Source organism: Pezoporus wallicus, unplaced genomic scaffold (genome assembly GCF_028554395.1).
Source record: "Pezoporus wallicus isolate ANWC-B61680 ecotype Strahan unplaced genomic scaffold, APGP_CSIRO_Pwel_v1 contig_6382, whole genome shotgun sequence".
NCBI lineage: Eukaryota > Metazoa > Chordata > Aves > Psittaciformes > Psittacidae > Pezoporus > Pezoporus wallicus.
Window position 1 is genome coordinate 1,933,549 of NW_026638015.1, and position 19,676 is coordinate 1,953,224.

General features: G+C 45.4%; 1 protein-coding gene across 2 annotated transcripts in view; it reads right to left on the reverse strand.

Annotated features, from left to right (window-relative positions):
• TSPAN18 (tetraspanin 18) overlaps positions 1 to 19,159 on the reverse strand; it is a 123,182-nt gene extending 104,023 nt beyond the window's left edge. For both annotated transcript variants that reach the window (XM_057408734.1, XM_057408733.1), the window contains exon 1: positions 19,008 to 19,159. The gene's annotated coding sequence lies outside the window, so the exon portion shown is untranslated. The remainder of the gene's footprint in view (positions 1 to 19,007) is intronic.
• Positions 19,160 to 19,676: the final 517 nt, after the last annotated feature.

The following is a 19,676-nucleotide window of genomic DNA, read 5'->3' on the forward strand; positions in this document are numbered from 1 at the left end:
CAGACACAGTAAGCACACGTCACTTTGCCAGGCACCACTAGCAGTGATGCAGATGGAAAAGCATTTTGCAATTGCCAGCTCTCAAAGTTTGGGCAGAACCTATCAAAACTGCTATCCAAGAGAAGGCTGGAAGCAAGGAATGAAAAGCAAAAGCCCTGTTCGAGAATGCAAGACTAAGCCTGCATGAATTCTACTTTCATCAAGGTTTAATTGAAGATACAAGTTATTTAGATAGCTGAATGACTTTCAGTAGAGACCAGGCACAGAGAAAATTGCATTGCAGCCGCAGTAAACAGGAGAAGCAAGATCAGTTCATCTTAAAACTCGTTGCCTTGCAACATGGGCTTTAATATCAGCTGCAGTGATTCATTTTATAACCCGCACAGACTCACCAACGCATTTCTCACCAGTCATCCCTACCACAGCAACAATCAAACCAGGCTGGACTGCACTGACCACATCACACCAAGGAGCTGCACACTTTTGTGGCCTCTTGAGCCTTCTTACCTGAAGGACATTTAGCATTCTAAACACTTCAAAGCGGAGAGTGCTTGCTGCCCTTCATGGACACGTCTCACTCTGCCTGTGCAAAGACTTTGGTATATCAGCTTCTGGAATGCAATTTATACATTTCTCAAAACCAATCAGAATCCCTAAGCTCCTACAGAAGGAAATGAAAAAATATTAATGTCAAATGCCCATCAGAGCTAGAAGCCTGGGTGACTGTCATACGCTGAAGAAATTAAAAGGCTGCATTTGAGATAGGGATTGGGAGAGCATATACTACCCTGAAAGGCTCTGATTAAAGTGTTCTTAGTATCAAAATTCAATTTCTTTCAGGTTTTGCAAACAACAACGGCCTTGAGCTGAATGCTGCCAGCCTGCCTGCAGCCTTTGAGGAGATTAGGTTATTACCAGCCAGCTACGAGAACCTTAAATCCAGTATTAATTCTAATTCCCATTTAACCACATGCTCATTGTGCAGTGAAAGCTGGCTGTACATGAACTTGCACATGTATTCTTCCATGTGCAATGGTCTGTGTCACAAACAACAGATGCTAAACCTCATGTATGTTTGAGAAACACATTCTGACCTTGGTTTCCAGAAAATCCCAGTAAAGGAGAAAGACTGGAGCAGGGAAAAAGGGGGCCAAGCTGGAATGATTGCTGGGAGATGATGGGATTGGGACAGTTTCCAGCCTAAAAGCTTTTAGCAGCCAATAACAGGAGATTTCAGCCCTTGCGTGGAAGAAAACAGGATGTGTAGCCAAATCACAAGAACATAGAAGCATCTGCGACCCTGACCCCATAATGCTGCAGTGGTGCTGCCAGTATTCCATCACCAACACCAAACCACTCCGATGATAACCACTGAGACTGCCAAAAGTTCTGTCCATCACCATGGGCATGTTCACTCTGTCAAGACAAGCTTTGGGGGGCAAAAGAGTCAACATTTCCTCTGAGCAAGCCCTTGCTCCCCTCTCCTAGAGGTGTGCATGGCTCCAGGTTGACAAGGCTTGGGCAAGACCAAGTCATTTAGCACCTAGGAATGGTACAGAACCTACAGTCAAAGCAACTGAAGATGAGGACACTGCTGCTTGATCTGCTATCAAATGGGACAACATTAATTCAGTTGAAAAAAAAAAGGATCTCACAGATATCTGGAAAAACATCCAGTAATGTTTCCTGTGTTTAAAGCACAAGAATTCACTGCAGATGAAAGGAACCTTTCAGGAAGCACATTCCCAAGAGAACAAAAATGTCTTTGGCACCAGTGCCTGTTACAGGGAACAGGACCTCCCTACTGGCAAGGGAGTCAATAGCTGCTGGAAAAGGCAAAAATACATGTATTTTTAAGCAGGTTGCTGAAAAACTCTCTTTCCATCAACCCCAAACTCAGCAGCCCGAACTCCACACACTACAAATGTTGTGAGACTTAGAGGCAATATTCTCTAATAGGAGGCACAACTAAATCTTCCTTCTCCTGGCAACTGGCTATCACCTATTGCTGGGTCACCAAGACACTCAAGTGGAGACCCCAGTAAGAATATGGACTACTGGAGTACCAGTAGGCTGTACATCAAGTGAGCTGTGGTAGCTCTCCATGTGCTCATCCCCTGCAGCTCATGTGAGATAATTTGATTTAGCAGCTATATTGCTGAACCTTTTGTTTGCCATGGGCTACGACCACACATGGACCCAGCCACAGCTCATCCAACAGCCTGTAATTTGACTGAGCACCTGCAGACAGGTTCATATAGCCTTTCTGCCTAACTTCAAGTCGCTATTTGAACCAAGCACCTTCCCTTTCCCAGGATGTGACCTACCCATCCTGCTGGTGCATAACCTGGGGCAAGGTGTCTTCAGTCTTGGGAATCTGGAACTATGAAGCTTCTTGGTTGAAATAATTACTGCCACAATGAAGATTGAAATCTCTCAGGGCATAACAACCCCAATATGCCAAACCTCTATTTCTCCAATAGGAGAGCACGTATGTCTAGTCTGAGCAAACAGGGAACTTTCCCTGTTTACTGCCATGGGCTGCATCTCCTACCACCCTTCTCACCTCAGAAACACAGACTTGTACATACAAACAGGCCAACAGATGTGGCCTTGCAAGCTTTAGACAGTGCTTTCTGACAGCCAGCCTTTCAGCACCCCTTCTTTCCTTATTCAGTCAATAGAAAGGAGAATTAGGGCTTTTAAATTATGCAGGTAATTACAAAAATAAAAGGAAGAAGCATGAGTTTAATAAAACAAACACCTGCACTGCTTTCTGTCAAAGAGCATGACCCATCCCTTTCCAATAAACACCCTTCACACACCGTGCAAGCATATCCAGCCCAGCAACCTGCTTCACAGGCTCAACCAAAAGCCCTACCCTAAATGGCATGTTTCTTCAGAAAAAAAGTAGGGGATTTTGTTTTGCATTTGTGTTTAGTATTTAATCTGCAGAGATTAACTGCATACTTCACCACTGAAGTGAGGTTGATATGTCATGGACATGAATTCCTCTGTAAATCCTACTTTTGCCTCTGCCAATTCCATCTTTTAACATGGAAGAAGGGGTTGTGTTAGAAGAATGCAGCCTGGGCTCTTTACACACATAAAGAGCAAACAAACTGCAAAACAGTTGCACATCTTAAGATTTTTGTCTGCAAAACAACTATGGACACGATAAGAGCCATGAATTTATGTAGGTGATCTTCAGTCTTCAAGATGAAGCAAAATATACTTCGTACAAGAAAACAAGTAAGTAAATCAGCAAAAAGAGTTTTTTTCCAGAGACCACAAACATTTCAGGGGCAATAATTTCTTACTAAAGGGTATTGTTTGCAATAGCTAAAGCCATTCTTACCTTATTGAGAAAGGTAAGAATGAGAAAGAAGAGCCCACTGAAAACAGCCTTTAAGTACAAATGAGATTGGTGAGCAGATGGCAACTGGCCATGATGGATAAAAAATAAGGAGGGAGGAGAATATCTATTCCTTCTCCCAAATGTATAAATACACATACACTTTCTCAAATAGCAAATTTGCTAAACCATGCTAGATGTCACAAGTACCCCAATGCTTAGGGCACTATGCACCAGCTGTATCTTCATATCATGTAAGACAATCCAAGTCAAAACAGTTTTCCCCAACGCTGATTTCCCCAGTGTCCTATCCAACCTAGCTTAGGATGCCCCAAGCAAAGCAACAGCTTATCATGCTGAATGAGAAAAGAAAAGCCTATTCCACAGTCTCTCACTGCTACCTAGTCCCTTCACCTTGCTTCATCTGGTGCCCTCCTAGTACCAACCCCAAAATGATCCCTGCAGCAATCCTCTTTATACTGCTCCCTTGCTGCTGCCCCAGGGTGGTATGTGTTGGCAGCCATACTCCAGCTGCAAAATGAAAAATGCTGATGATTTGAAGATAGGAAGTAAGCTGGCAGCTAATATTTAACAGTAAATATGGCTAAAAAACACCCTAAACCACCCAAACACTGAAACACTGAAACCTGAAAGCCACAACCTTAATGGCAAAGGTAACCCTGCAGCTCAGTGATCTGGGCTCTCCTGGGGGCTGAAATTGCCTGGCTAGACCTGATTAAAAAGATAAGCACAGGCAGACCCATTGCCTTGAGATATGTCAGGAGACAGCTAAAGGAATGACTGAGTCTCATGGGTTTAATAACACTCACAAATTCAGTTATTTATATCACCAGTTATCCAAGTATTTACCTAGCTCCAAAGCAGAACATTAACACAATCTCCACAGAGCTGAATGAGACATTCCTAACATGTCAGAAACCTCAGCCAACAAACAAATGGAACAGAAGCTCCTCACAGACACAGAGAGAATCCCAGGGAAAGATGCCTGCTTGCCTCCTTGAAGGCTTAACCAGCCACACAGACCTCTCATACGATAGGGGCAGCCAAAACACTGCAGGCAGGGTGCGCATCCCAAAAATGGGGTAGGGAAGCACCAAGCCTCCATCCTGCAGCCCAAGTCACCCCAAAAAGGGGCTGCAGAAGTCATCCAGTCACAGCAACCTGGTTCCAACTTCACAGAGGGAGCTCATCAGTCCCAGCTATAGCCTTTCCTGTAGGGTGTTAGATGCAGGGAATACCTGACCTACACCCCACATACAGATTAAGCATTAATTATACCCAACTGAGCATACAGAATCGGTGTGTTCAAATGATGGGTGCATCATTCTTCCTTATCACTGGGAGAAGTTGTGGCTAATGAATGAAAAGCAGCTTGAAACTTAATTTGACTCGACTTTACAGTTAAATAAGACATTCTCACCTCCCTTCCAACGGTTCCATATGTTGAAAAGGTTAAAAAGACAGCAGAACTATTAGCATTTTGATAGCTTTCCACAAATGTATAGCAAAAAGTCTTTAAAATTCATTGCACTGAGATAATCCTTCAGGTCTAGCATTTCCTCCTCAGCTTGAGGCAACCAACTGGTTTTCTTCCCCTTAATACCTTAACAGAAAGCTCCAAGGAGTTTCCAGGCTGGAAATCTCAAATATGCTCAGGAAAAGCAGAGTCCTGAAGTTCAAAAGAAGCCACGTAAAGTGTCTGGGGTTTAATTAAGAAACAACTACAGGGCATCATCTTCGATACTGCAACGCCCCTAGAGATCCTGGCTTCTGTGCATCGCAGCTCAACACATGCACACACTGTTTTCCTTCCAAAACACTGCTGCCACTGAAGGCTCTCAGCACCACTGAAGAACCAGCAAATTAAAGACCTTGACCCTGCTTCAACACAAGCTCAGGGACTCGAGCTCTCATCGAGATCAAGGCTGAATTTTTTAACACTATTACAATCTCAGGAGCAACGCTGTGATTTTGGCATTAACACTCAGCAGCTCCACACCTGGGAAGTCGGGGTGTGTTGTAGAGCATGTGCCTTTTTAACAGCTCCAAAGCAACTCACTTTCTCAAGGAAGCACCCAGGAATGCCTCAGGGTGGAGAAAGCAGCCATCTCATGGTGGCTTTGATTAGTAGTATTACTAGAGTGAGAACAGGCAAACGCTGCAGGACGGCATTGCTCCTTCACCAAATGGCAGGACTCAAGCACTTGTTAAGGACTATTAGGTCTGATTATATCCTCTCCACAAACACTTTCCTGGGGGTAAAAGGCCTGAAAAAGCCAGTCTGTTCAAAGGAAAATGCTTGTTATGAACCCATGTGCAGTTCTGAGGAAGTTTAACAGGTCAAAAGTTGGCATTCAGAAGAGGCAAGAGTGGTAGTGAGTGTTATGTGGGAAAAGGAGGTTCAGATCCCAGGGCTACGATCTGTAGTCTCCCACATTCTAGTTGCATATCCCAACCATGAAGTATTGACCATTTTGGCTGAGGTAAGAATTCCCCTTCTTCGGTACTCCTAAAAGTTCAGATCTTTGTTTCTCTATGAGAAACAAGCAAACAACCCTTCCCCCAGGAAAACGAAACAAAAACCATCACGAAACAACCCACAAACTGAGCTTCATTTACAGGGAAAGAGGTGTTCTACCTAACTAAGGTAAATACACAACTAACACAGCCAAAAGAAGACAAGGCCTTAATAGAGTACCACTGGGCTATATGGGACATTTGGCTCCAAGAGAACAGCAAAGCAAGCCATTTATTTAGCTGGGAAAATTCTTCCTATAATACAGCAAATATTCCCTTCCCATGATTTAAACCCAAGGTATCTTTTCTAGGAGCAATGTTTGGCTAGGTGCTATGAAGGAAGAAAGAGAAAGTCTGTCTCTTAGAAGCAAGATCTCTTATTTTCCAGTCTGTTGCAAGTTTCCCACACCACCTTCAGCAAGTCATTTAGAATTCCCTTACAGCAGTAAAATGGGAATTGGTAAACAGGATTCTCTGCCTCCAAAAGGTGCTACAGAGATCTAATCCATTTGCAGCTGTGAGATGGATGTTCAGCTAACGTGGACCACACAGGAGCTCAATAAGCAAGTAGTAATCACTGTGACACAACATAGAAAGGCTACATCTGCCAGAAAACTGTGAGCAACAGACTCATTCTGGTGGGTTAGTACATGGACAGGTCAGATGCCTGCTCAATCTGTTCACTCAGGCATGCTGCACTGCTTCATTATCCACCAGTTGATCTCCAATTTATATCTAGGTGTATATACTCAATAACAACTGCTACTGGCCATGGGAATCCTCTTTCAAACACATTTACAGTTATTGGGTGAGAAAATTACCTTATCATCGAGTTTCAGCAACTGCATCTGTTTCACCGCCTCCTTGCTAAACAATAGTATATCCTCACAAATCCTTGCTTTACTAGGCAGACTTCTTCACAAGGGAAAAAGCTCAGGGATGGTAGAACAGGAAAGGGGAAGGAAGTGACAAATCTTGTCCATGCAGAGTTTCCCACTAAGCTGCAAGGCAGCTGGACTCAGGCGCTTTTACACTTAATCATATTCCATTTAAAAATCAATGTCTGGTCCCACTTCATACTTTCTTTATGAAAGGCACTTCATAAAGAATCAAAGCTTACAGCTGAAGATTATAGCTTCATATTAAAGGACAGTCTACACGTGTCATCTTTTAGGATGCTAAGGGAAACAGATCTGCTCCACTTCTTCTTTTGAGTCCTTCAGCTTTAAATGACCAATCCTAGATGGCAACAGTGAAGCCCACAGGAATATGGCTCCAGCCACAGAAAAGAACTTTCAAATCAGTCTCATGGAAGAGCTGGGATGTGCAACCCTGACCTGGGTTATGACAAATCCTCTACAACACTATCCTAGTGCAGTGTGTCCTTATCTCAACAGGGTGAGCTTGCAGAGCAGCTCAACCACACATCTAAGTTCTCAACGTAATGCAACTGTTTCCACACTAACTTGATTTTTTTTCCTAGTCCTCCATCCCTGATTCAGAAGAAGAAGAAAAGAGGGAAGTCTTAGATCAACAGCTTGCTTTTCTCAATGATTTAAATACACTTAACAAATGTGGAGAATGTGGGCATGAAATGGATGCAAAGAAGTCTGGTCACTCTCTGATTAGAAGATGCAAACTGAATTTTGTGGGCAGAGTGTAGTCCTTAAAAAGTTATCAGGTAATTCCCAAATGCCAGCTATCATATACTGCACAGTCTAAGCCTCTGAAGAAATGCAGCAGCTTACCTTCATCCTCCTGGGGATCTAAGGAACCTTAGCAATCAGCATCTTAGAGGTTCCTTTAATGACCATAACCAGAAGCGAGAGGCAGAAATCTGCTGATACTCCAATCAATCAAACATAGAAGACTTAGACTTGATTAATGCAAGAGAAATGTTTTCTTTTGTTAATTATTTTTTGTGAAAACATATTAAAAGATTATTATCTAATATCTGAAAATAAGTATTGCCTTTCTATCACAAAAAACACCCACAAAAGCAAGGCTTAGGGTGTTTTTATTGCTCTTTCAAACACCATTTCTGGGGTCTGCATCTCTGGGGAGCAGACACGTCAGACCTCATCTCACATCCAGTAGTGCTTTGACATGAAATGATTTCCAGAGCTGACTGTGTGTCGGAGATCCTGGTTCTGGTTTCCACCACCTCAGGCCTTCTGCTGCCTCATGCTTCGGTGTGCTGTAATCACACCTTCAACTTGAAGAAGAAAGAGGGGTGGAACCAAAAAGGCAAGCTCAGACTCCTCATCTACCACAGCGTGTACAAAAGTCTTCTTAAAACAGGTTAGCAGAGACCATCTGAGGATGCACTTGGCTTCTTAGAAGCAGGAAAGTGCCACTATTTAAACCTCAAACACACAGCAAGGGAACGTTTTGCCTTTATGAGGAGTGTTTTGTCATTGCCTTTACAACAATGAAGCTTCAACCCCCAGCCTTTTCTCTCCCCATTTCTTAAAAGCAGGAAGAACATTACAAAGTAAAGAGAGTGATGTTCTCATATGATCAGAGCTGGAATGTGCGCCTCAATTTTGCAATCCCACCTTTTACAACAGAGGGAGCCCCTGAAAGCTCCCTTTGGCAGCCAAGCAGCGCACAACATATTGGGATTCAGGTGGGTGAGCTGCCTGGAATAACCAGATCCAGGGTCTTTGATGATACAGAAAGCAACCACAGAGAACAAATGTCCTGGCTGAGCACACACCTCGCTTACCTGAGATTCCCTCCTGGCTTTCTTCTTGTTATGCCCTCATTCTCCAAGGAGAATTAAGAAAGAAGGAAGAGAGCATCACTTTCCTCTCCCCTCCATAAAAGGGGGGGAAGAAGAAATTGGAAGAAGCTTATTACTGAAACCATGTGTTATACCTCTGCCTTTGCTGAGCTCACTGCAATCAAACCAGCAGGAACGCATTTCATCCTGTTCCAAGAAGCCACACTCTTGCCCTAAGCATTATTTTTCCTACCCTGCCCAACAACAATGGTCCAAGCACAAACATATCAACAGTGTTCAGCTATATTGAACTTGGCTGCTTAAGGTGCTTTTCTAATAATATTCCTTAGAGAAAGCAGGGGTTTAGGAGCTATAAAGCCTTGTATAGCCTTGACCCTGCCAAAACACAGCAGCAGTGCTTCAGGATCAGTCACTCTCCTCCTGTCCCTGACATTCTGATGATTTTGCTGAGGTCTCCAGAGATTCTTCACTCTATTCCATGAAGAACTCATTCAGGGAGACACAAACCTGCAGAACCAGTGAGGAAAGACAACCACAAAGGAAGACACGAGGACACCTGGATGGGAACTTGGTTTCTCATCCCACCACCTTTTTTGAGACTTCAAATATGTTTTTCATTTGACATAAAGATGAAGGTTTGAATTCTACCTTGGAAACCTTCAAGCAAACAGCCACGTGCTCTAGAACAGCAGTCCTGCGGTTAGGACACGCATTACTGGCATGTAGGGAACTTGCTTTCTCTACCCCGTTTTGGATTTGTGACAGCATAGGTGGAAAACCCAAACCACTTGGCTCCTAACCAACATCTCTCTGTTTTGATTAAGAAATTCTACCCCAAACGCAAGAAATTCACCCAAGGAGAACTGAGCAGAGACCAAACCTTTCCCACAAAGCAGGACTGCTTTCAATAAATCAGCGCTTTCTGCAGGCAAATTGTTTCCTTGGAAAACTCCCAGCCAGTCCTAGACTTCAGTAGTAGCTAGTGTGGTTTCTGCTCAAGACGCAGACCTGGAAGCGACCCATCCAATAGAGGTTCTGCTTAGGAACAGCTCACATCCCCTAAGACCAAGCCAACACTGTGGAAGACTTCCTTGTGGAAGCCAACTGTGGAAGAAACAGAGTTTCCTAAAGTTTGCCCTGACAGCTCAGGATGCTCTTCTCCTCAACCAGTAGCTTGTATTGTTAAACAGACAGAAGGAGGTATGGTTGGTAAACCTCACACACGCCATGCCTATTTACTTCATTTGGTCCTTAGCCTATGTGATTTGGGACAGTAAAAACCCTGCTGATGTCCAAAAAAGCATGTGCATGTAGGTATGTGTGTGGTAAAAGCTCTGGAGCCTGGTCTGTGTGCTATGTGGACAACTTTACATACTGGGGCAGACAGCATCTTTTCCTTCTGTAGCTCTAAGGAGAGGTAAACCCATCTGCAGAGGGAATTAAAAGGAAATATACAATAATATCACAGATGTACCTCACAGTTTGCCTTGCTGATTTAAGCTACGAATTGGTTTGAAAGCATCTCCAAAAGTACAACCTGCTTAAACAATGTTCTGCAGAAAGAATGCTTTTCCCCTTCTAAACACAGGATTTCATGTGCTATACAGGATTAGCTATATAGGTCACTGACACCCTATGGAAAGCTGTGTAAGAAGAGCTATTTAGATAAATAGCTCTATTCCCACACCAATTTTTTTTTTGGTTTCTCTTCCTATATTGCTAAGAATGTTTCAATTGAAACAACATCTTTGTGCCTTTGAGGATCTCTGCTCCTGCTGCCACTTCCCCACCTGGAGCTATAATCCTACGCTTGTCACAAACCCAGCCGCTGCTGCACAAGTTATTACAGCTCCAATCTGCAGATTATAGCAACTTTTAATAGGGGATAAGCAGCAGGAAAAGGTGAGTTTAGGCAGCAAAGAACCTGCTGGTTCAAAGAGCCCTTTTATTAATATTTATTAGTTTTTAAGCATTCATTGAGTGCTGTAGGAGATGAAAGAATGAAGTGAAAGCAAGAACCAAGGAACCAAGTTTGTATAACACAAGACAATGGGAGAGCATAAAGAACAAGTGTAGTGTCTGGGAAGGAGGGGAGCCAAAGAAGAAGTAGTAACAGCAAGGGGAAAAAAGCCACATTTTTTATCAAGATATTCCTAAAAGTAAGGAGTATGAAGAGAATTAAAGAATTCCTTAGTGTCTAATCAGAGCTGTTCCCCATAGGGGATCTTCTGAGCGTTATAACAAGGAATTGGCATATCTTTAAAGGATGGAGCTTTGATCATAAAAAGCAAGTGTGTGGAGGGGGGCACCAGGAAAACAACAAAAGGAAACACATCTGCATCACCCTGTGGTATGAGGGCAACACCCAACCCTGGACAGAAGCTTTACAAAGGTACAACTGAATCCATTTAGACTTTATATAAAAGGTTAGAATGAGGCATAATTCTCACTAAGGTTCCTCATAGGCAAATTCCTCTTCTTCCCCATAAACCCTTCGCCTTGTTGCCCCAATTGGTACTTCTCTTCTGGAACAAAGACGATTGTGGCTTACATCATTTTACACCTTCACACTTTCAAACGACCATCCGTGATGCATCACGGTTCCAATGCACTTCACGAAGATTATCTAACAAGAACGTTCATCATACCCACATGCTGAGGGTACCGCCTGCGTTCTCACAGCTGGTGAAACAGATGCTCACAAAAGCAGTGCAACTTTCCCGGAGCCAAAGCAGCTCCATAGCAGGTTGATGTTAGTGATGCTGCACTTGCACACACCAGTTCTGAGCAGGGAAATCAGTGATAAGACTGGGGAGTGAGAGTAAACCACACTCCTAATGCCCTCGGCTCCCCAGGGCTAGTACAGAGCTTCAAAGCTGTTCCCAAAGAGCATCACCTTAGAGAACTGCGATGAGAAACCCACTGCTAACTGAAACTTGGAACTATCTGCAGCAGCGCCAACAAAGAAAATGAATGTTTTTAAACTAAACTCTGTGTCTTCTCCTGCCAAGCCCTCCCTGCTGCAGTATCAAAGTATGAACACATAAAATGCAAAGCACGAAACCTTCTGCTCCTCTCAGCACTGTGAGGAGAACAAGGAAGAGAAAACGACAAAACAAACCCCCCTCTTAATCCATCCAGGCTCTGGGATGCCCTATTCTTTCTTAATCTCATCAGACTGTTGTTCCTGACTGATGTTTCCCTTAACATTTAAAAGAAGAGAAACAGTTTTTAACTGGCAAAGCATCGCTGTAAGCCAAAATCCTTATCGCTTTGGAAGGTCTGGTTTCAAGACCGTGAACCCAGAGCCATTCATCACATCAGCAATGTATTACATTGGCAGCACTCAGGCTGCCAAAGCAAAACGTAGGTCAAAGAGATGTATTGGTGTTTTCAGTGCTGTGCCTCCAGCGTTTCCAGAACTAGCTCTCAGCTTTCCCTGTCTCTTATTCTGAAAACCAGCTCGGTGTAACTCTAGAAGATCCCTGTGAAGTGCCTGTGCTTCAGACACGTTCCCACTGGAAGCAAAAGCTTTGCTGATCAACAGAAAAGCAGCGCCTCATTCGAAGCAGCTCAGAGAATCCCCTTGGACCTTAACAGGAACAAAGGGCAGTCAGCAGTTCAGAAGTGCATCAGATCCGAAGTCCACCCTCTTAAGAACATTTTGAGGCACTCAATCCTTTATTCTCAGTTGTTTCTCATACATGCCTGTTGTGGACCCACCATATTATCATCACTATTAAACTCCAACAATCGTTATCAGCAAGACTGACATCAAAAAGCATTCTGTTTTCAACTGATTACAGAAATAAGGTATTACCAACTAACTGCTACTCAAAAAATCCCATTTACCCTGCCAACAGGGTCTGAGAAGTTCATCTGAAAGGTACCCACAGGTCCCAGAGACTGCTACGAGAAACAGGTTCTCAGCAGGTTTGAGAAACCAGCCCAGTATAGGCATAAACTCTCCCTGTACAAGAAGATCCGGTCCTCTTTGCTCCCCAAGGAAATGAGATGTGCCATCAAGTGAGCCAAGAACAGACCCTGACATTGCTTTCCCAGCGTAGCCTGTTCCAGTTCAGTGCCCTGCGAGGTCCGTGTCTCAAGAACAGGCAAACTGCCAGTCAGTTCGTTGGGACCATTTCTGCTGAAGAATTGTAGACACCATAATTCAGTGCTATCCTTATTACTCTAAAACTCCCTCCTCATTGACTGTCATACACGGAGCTTTTCATAAGCAGTAAATATAGTAACTGTTTCCATAATAACGTTGAAAATACCCTAACAGATTAAATGCAACAGACGAAACAGGGCCATAAATACGTATGTCTAGCAACATGACCAAAATCACCCTTCTTCCAACTGGGCATTGGGCCATGCAGAAAAGCTGCTGGCGTTACAATTTCAGTGCTGAGCCTTATGAGAAGCACAAAGCTGCAGCAACAGTACTGTAATCATGCACAATATATACAACCTGAGCTGCAGCCAGGGCCTTTAAGCTCCTGAGAACCTGCCAGGCTGTGCCACTGACCCACAGACAGCAAGTCACCATATGGTCCCAAACTCAGTTCCGCTCATCTGTCTTGTTGGCTTTCCAGACATCTGGGATGGCATAAAATGTACTTAAAGCTGTTTATGACTCAAGTAAGAAGGCTGAAAAAAACACAAAAGCTGTTATTATCTCGGCTATACTACATGACTTGTCACATTAGCAGCTTGGTCCGGTTCCACCTCCCCACATCTTGTTGTAAGGTTTTGTCCTGACACTAACATCAGGACTAAAGAGGATACTGGTTATACTGCTTCCAGCAGACAAACCAGGGCAGACCCCAGATCACACTCAGATACCCCCCAAAAGCCCCTCTTTAACATGGCTGTGTGTCAACTAAATGAGGGAGACAGAAGGGCAGGAATAGACATCACAGAATCAACAAGGCTGGAAAATGCCATTAAGATGAACTAGACACAGTCAATCAACTGCTGAGCTGAGCAAACTCAGACCTAAGCCTTAATTCACAAAAACCATGCATAACCACAGAACCAAGTAACACCAAGCACATGGATGAGATTCAGTTTCAGCACTGTTTATTTCATCAGAAACATCACCTGGTTTTCCTGAAGTGATACACTCCTCTAAAAGAATCTGAACCCCATTTGGGTTTAAGAATTGACCCTTCTACAGCGGGATTTCAATTTATTCTGTTCTAGACCAGGTTTATTATTATAAATACATAGCAAAGGGAACATCCCAATAGCAAAAAAAGCCCTAAAGGACAAGAACCCTCAGAGACCTGGAATCGTTGGAATCTTTGTTGGAGGGGCTACATACACCTTGTGCAGAAACAAGACTCTAAAAACCTTTGACGGTCAAAAAACCCACTTGCATCATCTCAAAGGACAATGACATTGGATTTTCTGTGAGCTGAATTTGGTGAAGACAACAAGACACCACATGAAGACTCTCAATAGTCACGTAATATCCACTGTGTGTTAGCCCACCAAACGTGAAGCATTCACATTAGGCACGTGGTCATCCAAAGCTTTTTGTGTCAAGAGTACACGCTGCTGATTAGAAACTTTGGGCCAATGGAAATCCTTCAAGCCCATTGCTAGAGAACAGAAAGCGGCAGAGGTGCAGAAGCAACTCCCATTTGGGGTCAATTCATAAAACATCTCTATAGTTTGTTTCTTTAAATCTTATCTGTGCACAAATAAACACAAACATGCTGACAAACTGGTTGAGCAGCTGGTGTGGTTAACAGCAGAAAAATCCCTGCACTGTCTTCCTATAGCTGCTTGTTTCTGTCTCACACAGTTTATACCCAATTAACCCATAACAGGTCTTTACCAAGGCAGGAATGATACACAGCAAAGCAGCTGCTAAATGCTCCAAGGAAAGAGGTTGGGGTGGAGGGGAAAATAGAAGTCCCATCAACTATTTGGTGGGCACTGAATTCACAGGAATCCTGTGGAACTAAGGGATGGGATAACTCATTCACCATGCTGGAAACTCAGGACTGCAAGAGCAGTGAAAAGACAATAAGAAGTGCTGTTGTAGGGGAAGGAATGAACACAAGAGGAACAGTGAACTGTGTAGTCATCAGCCATGGTAGGACCAAATGCAGCTTGGCTGTCATATCAATTACAAATGAGATAGCAGTGACCATCACAAAGCAAAGCTCTGGACATCTGGAACATATCCTCATACGAGACACGATTAAAGTCCAGTAGCATTCCCAGTGCTGAGAAGTGGTGGGAAGGGAGGGAACAGACAATGGAAAATACTTAAGGCAGTGTTAGAAGGAATAAGCGCCATGAGAAAGGATGGAGATGTGTGGACTGATTTTTCTGTACAATCTTTTTCTTCCTTCATTTGCTACTTCCAATGAAGATGAACAATCATTCCCAAGGAAAAAAAAATAAATTAAAAAAGAGTAAAAGATTGGAAAAGGGAATTCCTAAGAAATACCTTAAAAGAGAAGGAGCAATTTCAGATCCAAACAGCTCATTCTTATGCATCTTGCGGGAGAAATACACAGGCTTTGCCCTCTCATGTGAATACACTACTTGGTTTTGAGTTACTATTTTAAAGTCACAGAATGGTTGGAGTTGGAAGGAACAAAAACTAAAGGCCACCACTTCCCACAGCCAGTTCATTCCCAACCCTCACTGTACTATTGCTTCCCCCCCCCCCCCCGAAACACAAGAAAACTGGATCCAAAAATCTTTCCCTCACATTTTATTGATAGTAGTTTAAGTAAAACAAACAAAATCAGACTAACACCAGCCAAACACTCTTGAAAAAGCAAAAGCAGGGATTATTTTACAGCAATACGCCCAAACAAGGAGTGCTCCAGCAGCCTCACAGGATTAACAAGGAGCAGAGATATTCATCTGTTTTAATTATAGCTCCCAAACAGACCCTGGACCTACTATCACCTCTTGCGATGAGTCATCTGCAAGATGTCAAGAACTATGCACTACCTCACAGAACTCTCAGACCACCATCCGCTTAGTTAGATGCTTTAAACCTCAGTTTTGTAGCATCCAAACTTCTCTTTTCTAGCCTTTCCTCCTGCAAGTCCCACAGCCCCATCAATCCAGTAGCTTCTGTTCCCAGAGCAGTTGTGTCTGTTTTCCTGCAGCCTGGTGAGAACAGACAGGACCCGAGATAATTAAATAAAAACACAGGAACTGCATTATTTATTTTAAAGGAAAACGTGTTTTCTAGGAAGAAAGTGCTTTATTTGGGCAAATCTCTAAAGCTGTTTATCAGCTTAAACTCATTATCTGCCCATATGGTCTTAGCACTGTGGGTAGAAAAAAACCACCCTGGGCATGCACGAGCTGGTGAAATGTCATCTGCCCTTTTGCCAGAAACCAGGATTTTTGCATTGACGTCAGATTGGGATCCTTGCCACAAGCGAAGGGCCACCATAAGGATAGTCATAATATTTTAATTATGAAGGGATCTTACAGAAGGCAGGGGCAAAGCAAGAAAAGCCATTCACAACAAAGTCACTTGATTCACTGTTTGCCTCCTCTGCTCTTTTTGTTTGGGGAGGAGGGGTGGGGAAAGAACAACCTAACTTAGAAAGCAAAGGAAAACAAAAAGGCAAGAGAATGAGACACGAGAGCCAATAAACACACATCAAAGCTGAAGATGGCTCCACTTCAACTGCCTACAGTATGCAACCAGGGATAGATTAAGGCAAAGATAAAAGGTGCTAGGAGGGAAAATACTACCGCTTCCCTTGTTCAGCCCTAATGTTGAGAGAAGCCAAGATCCCAGCTGGCTCTGCTGAAGCACACACCATAGACCTAGTTTTAGAGAACCCCACATCTATCCACCCGCCGCTGGGGACCAGTTCCATGCAGGGAGGTGGTTTGAAGCCCTTCCTGCTCCCCCATTGAGCTGCTGCAGTGAGCGGGAGCTGGGTTTATTGATTCTGTGAGTCACAGTTAGCCACGGGACGCAGGACCAAAGGTTTAGCACAGGACATTAAACCTGACAGTCTGAGCTGTCAACTGGGTTATTCTGGGGAGGGAGAAACAAATTGAAGCCACAGTAACAGATGCTTCTCATGTTTTATGAACTGCAGTATTATTCCTGGTTACAGATACAGTTTCTGCCTTTTAGAACAGACCTGCAGTGTTGCGTATATGGAGTTGTTTGAATCAAACAACTTGGCAGAGAACTTCAGGACAGATCAGCATTTTCATACACACACAATGATTCCCGTTTCCCTTTCGCCCCACCCTGAGAAGCATAATACACGTTAAAGCAGCCAAAAATGAGATCAGGATAGAGTCATTCGTTGCCATCAGCTAAGGCGAGGATGCAAACACTCAGACCCCCTCCTCAAACACACTCAACCTCTTCTCTGAAGGAATGAAGTTGCTGGGATCTGCTCTAAGTTGTAAAGCAAGCCTGGAAACGGAAGGCTGGTGTTCTTCCCAGGATGTCTTATCCTTACAGCCCAAGGGGAATAAAGGGATTTCCCCGTGATTTACAAAGGAAAGCTGAAACACTCTGCGAGCCAAAGCCACCCCCAAAGCTCACCCTGCGCTCCGCACCTGCGGGGCAAGCGGAGCCTCGCATAAGGAGAAGAAAGCCCTCTCGTGGAAACGGCCAGCATCGCGCACCCCAGACCTCCACCGACCTCCACCCTCGTCCGCGGCCCGCTTAGAGCATCCCCCCGCTCCCCGTTATCCCTCGGGATGCGGACGGATGCTCTGCCGCCAGCGGTCCTTCCCCAAGGCACCGCTACCCCTTCATTCCTCTGCACCAGCACCTCTCTCTCGGTCTTAAACACACAACGTGGGTACCTGAGCCATTCGTGGACAAGGCCTGCTCTGCAGAAAGGGTGGGATAATCGGTAGAAATCCTGTCTGGATTTTGCTGGCAGCCTGGAATAGCTCAGAAAATTTCAAGCTCTTCCTTTCTTCTTCTCGCTCCGCTACGCTTAAATTCATGGCAAAGTGTGATGTGTGGTATTCCAGCCTCTGCCAACAAAAGCTGTACCTCAGCCACAACAAATACAGGAACATTAACTGCCTTCCAGGGAGGGTCAAGCGTTTGAATCAGTTTAACATCCTATACAAATACTTTCAGTGAAAGCAGATGATACAGAAGCACTTCTGCACATTATGCTACACGGTCACATTTGAAAGATTCTCCTCAAAAGATGAGAAATATAAAGAACACGCTTATTCCTCCCTCTCATTTGCTCTGTGTATACTTCTGAGACAGAACTTACAAAACCATAGATACCAGAATAAGCATTACACTGGTAGAATCCATCAAACACTCAGGCACATCCTGCTGAATTAAGGCAACTCTTTACTAACTCCACACGCTTTTCACCCACTGGTATAATCCAGGGCGAGCCTGGGCTCACAGTGTGTGCACGCATCCTGCCGGGCACATAGCCCTTGCCAGCACACTTCTGCCCAAGCAGCTTTGGTAGCCACTGGCTATTGAGTGAAATACGCGCCTAGAGCCTAGGAATCGCATTCAGATTTCCTCTTGTTACAGAAACACAAGCAGCAATCAGGCTGGGCTTGCTAACTGCTGAGGGAAGGGCTAAAGGAAACGGGGAATTATGATTACTAGACTTCACAGAAAGCCACCCAAGTACAATGCATCTGAAAACGCTGTCTCCTTGCTCACTACGATATTTAAACACTAAAGTTATGGGAAAACTTCATAGTGCACAGCCCATAAAACCCGCACGTCTCGGTAGGGTTGTACCTCACTAACGTGTCCCCGCTGCTATAAATCCCTATCAGAAAGCAGGGACCGACCCAGGGTGGCGGGACTGCAAAGTCTGAAAGAGAAAACTCCTACCGAGCCGGACCCGAGTCAGAAACACGGGGAACTCTCGCACCCCCCATCCAAACTTCAACGGGTAGAACGCCCCACAACGCTGCGAACGGGCGGCAGAGCGCCCCGGGCACAGCCCGCAGGCACCGACGCCTCCTCCGTTTGCCTTTAGGAGGACGCGGGGGGTGATAAAATAGAGACTACTAAAGGGGTACTAAGGGTATAGAATGCTCCGAGACACCCCCCCAGACACTCCCGGTACCGACGGGGAGAGCCTGCGGGCCCCGAGAGGTGCTACCGGGGGGCTCGCTCGGCTGCTCGGGGGGAGCGTTTCAACTCCCACTCCCGGTGTCCCTGGAACCCAAGCGGCAGCGGAGGGAGCCGAGCCCCTTCCGTGCGAGCCCCAGCCGGCTGCGTCCCAGTGCTGCTGCCCCGGGCCGGGGGACGGAGCCTCGGCAGAGCTCGGCGGAGGAGCGGCTGCTGGGGGCACCCCGAAGCGAACCCCAACCCGACCCGACCCGATGCGAGCCCCGTCCCGTTACCTGCCGGCGGCTCCCCGCCCCGGGGGACACACGGAGCTGTCGGCGGGCGGCTCCCGGCGGCGCTGGGCTCCCACTGCCGTGCGCGCCCCGTGCCCGGCAGCCGCGGAGCGCCGGAGCGCAGCGCAGCCGGCTCCGCCCCATGGCCGTGCCCCTTCTCCGCCCAGCCCGGCCCTCCCCCGGCAGGAAACTTCCCAGGAGAACCCCCCCAGCTCGGCTCTCGCTCCCTTCGGGGGCTCCGGGGAGCGGCAGCCCGAAGGGGTGGCCCAAGGGGACCCCTCCGCTCGGGGGTGAGTCGTGAGCACGATGCCCCGCGGCTCTAGGGTGCTCCAGTAACTCCTGATGGGCTTCGGATGCGCTGGGAGTGCAAAAGAAAGAGGGCGGGAAGGTCGCTTGTTGGCCGGTATCAGTGAGAGCTTTCTAAAGATGTGTCAGAGCCGCTTCAAACAAAGGATGACACTGCAGGATTGGAAAGGCTGTCAAAAAAAAGCCTACGGAGCCAAATGAAGAGCCCGCGTTTGTACCACTGGGAAAGCCAACCCGCCTAAGCCTGGTTTCCTAAGGAAAAATGGCTTCTAAAGTTGTGCTCCCTGTGCGTGCCAGTAACTTCTGAGGCAACGATTTCAACTAAGTTTGATAACTACAAAGCAGGTAACTGTGTAGAAGAGATCA